Raw genomic sequence first — 2,570 nt, forward strand, 5'->3', positions numbered from 1 at the left:
AATCTTGCTTATTCGAAAGGTGTATTGTTTTCTTATAAAATGGACAGTGCTAGGACTATACAAGAAAACTTAGATGAGTTCTTACAAATGACCCTTGTACTCAAGGGCACCAATCAAGAACTTAGTGAGTCAAGCTTAGCCATGATCCTCTTGAACTCCCTTACCGAGGAGTATCAAGTTGTTAAGAATGCCCTCCAATACACTGGAACAGTCCTTAGCCTAGACTTAATTGCATCAGGATTAAAGGCTAGAGAACTACAGCTTAGGGTTCAAAAGAAAAACAAGTTTATTTGTAACGAGAAAATGAGATTCTAGGCAGTCTGGGAGTAATTCGCACTTTAACGGTGGTCCTAAGAGTAAGAAGAAGGGTAAGAACACTCATAATACTAAAGGAGAGACAAGAAAATGTTTCTTCTATAACAAAACTACACATTTGAAGAAAAATTGCTATGAGTGGATCAGAAAACAAAAACAGAATAACATAGAGAGTAATATAGCCTCTAGTAAGAATGATATCAAAGAATCTGAAGTCGTACCTGTGTCTAAGACTAAAAACATAAAGAAATGGGTGCTAGATTCTGGGTGCTCATTTCACATGAGCCCCAATAGAGATTGGTTCCAAGATTTTGAAGCTGGTGAGTTAGAGACTGTGTACATGGGCAACAATAATGCCTGCAAGGTCCAGGGAATTAGGAATATAGTTTTAAGACTAAATGATGGTAAATCAGTAAAACTGACTAAGGTGAGATATATACTTGAATTAAAAAGAAACCTGATCTCCCTTGGAACCTTAGATGAGTCAGGTTGTTGCTATAAAGTTGAATGTGGCTGCCTAAATGTGTATAAGAATGAAAACCTAGTCCTAAAAGGAGTTAAACGTAATGTGCTTTATATCCTATGTGGAAATCACTGTTCAAATTATGTTAACTTTGCTTTGTTTACTACTAACCTTACAGTTATAGAGAAGTGACACCTCAGAATGGGCCACATGAGCCAGAAAGGACTGGACATTCTAAGCCAGCAAGGTATGTTTGTAAGGATTCTATTGACACACTGAATTTTTGTGAAACTTGCATATTGGATAAACAACATAGGCTAAGTTTCCAGAAAGGGACTCACCTTGCCAATAATTGCCTTGAATATCTCCATGCTGACTTGTGGGGGCCTGAAAAAACCAAAACACATGGGGGAATCAACTACTTTCTATCTATAGTTGATGACTATAACAGAAAAGTATGGGTTTACCTGCTTAAGGCCAAAGATGAGGCCTTTGCTAGGTTTAAAAGTTGGAAACTTTTGGTAGAAAACGAGACAAATAAAAGAGTCAAAGCCCTTAGGACTGACAATGAATTAGAATTCTGTAATTGACAGTTTAATCAGTTCTGTAGTGACCAAGGGATATTAAGACATAGGATAGCTAGGAAAACTCCTCAACAAAATGGAGTGGCCAAGAGAATGAACAGGACTTTGTTAGAAAATGTTAGATGTTTATTATTCACATCAGGTTTGCCAAAATCATTTTGAGCAGAGGCCCTTAATACTGCTGCATATCTAGTTAATAGGAGCCCTTCAAGTGCTATTAACTTCATGTGCCCAGAAGAAAAATGGTCCAATAGGAAACCCAACCTAGGTCATCTTAGAGCCTTAAGGTGTGCTACTTATGCACACACCAGTGAAGGAAAGCTAGAACGTAGGTCTCTAAAATGTGTATTCCTAGGATACCAAGACGGAACTAAAGGGTATAGACTGAAAGAAGTGCACTAGGGGTCAAAATTATTATTAGCAGGGATGTAATTTGTAATGAAAATTTGTTTCCTTATACAACCCCTAACAATTCTACAGGTACTTCAACCAGTGATACCATTAGTCAAGACCAACACCAAGGAACACAAATTGAGGTGGAGCAGGTTAGAGTTCAACCTGAACTAGAAAATCAAGAAAAAGTACCTGTAACAACAGACTTGGAGCATGAGCAAGAGGATGATCTAGCAGAAAATCCAGAATTGCCCTAGCATGGATCACTATCCCAATACCAACTGACCAGGGATATGACCAGAAGAGAAATCAGACCACCTGCTATGTATTCATATGCTAACTTGATCTACACTGCTTTGGTTGCAGGTGTTGAAATTCAAAGAGTTGAACTAGATAGCTATAATGAAGCTATAAGGTCCAAAGATAGAGATAAATGGCAAGCTGCCATGGAAGAGGAGATGCACTCCTTGAAGGTAAATGGGACCTGGTCCCTAGTACCCTGCCCTAAAAATCAGAAACTAATCGATTGAAGATGGTTATATAAGGTAAAGGAAGGTATGAGTCCTTCTCATCCACCTAGAATTAAAGCTAGACTTGCAAGAAAGGGCTACATACAAAGGGAAGGGATTGATTTCAATGTAATCTTTTCCCTTGTAGTAAAATATAAGACTATTAGGATTATGTTATCAGTAGTTGCACATCTTAATTTAAACTAGAGCAGTTAGATATAAAAACTGCATTCTTGCACGGTAACTTAGAAGAAAAGATTTTCATGAAATAGCTTGTGGGCTTTGTTGACAGAAACTTCCTTGATC

This window comes from Pistacia vera, unplaced genomic scaffold, assembly GCF_008641045.1.
Source record: "Pistacia vera cultivar Batoury unplaced genomic scaffold, PisVer_v2 Contig259, whole genome shotgun sequence".
Taxonomy (NCBI): Eukaryota; Viridiplantae; Streptophyta; class Magnoliopsida; order Sapindales; family Anacardiaceae; genus Pistacia; species Pistacia vera.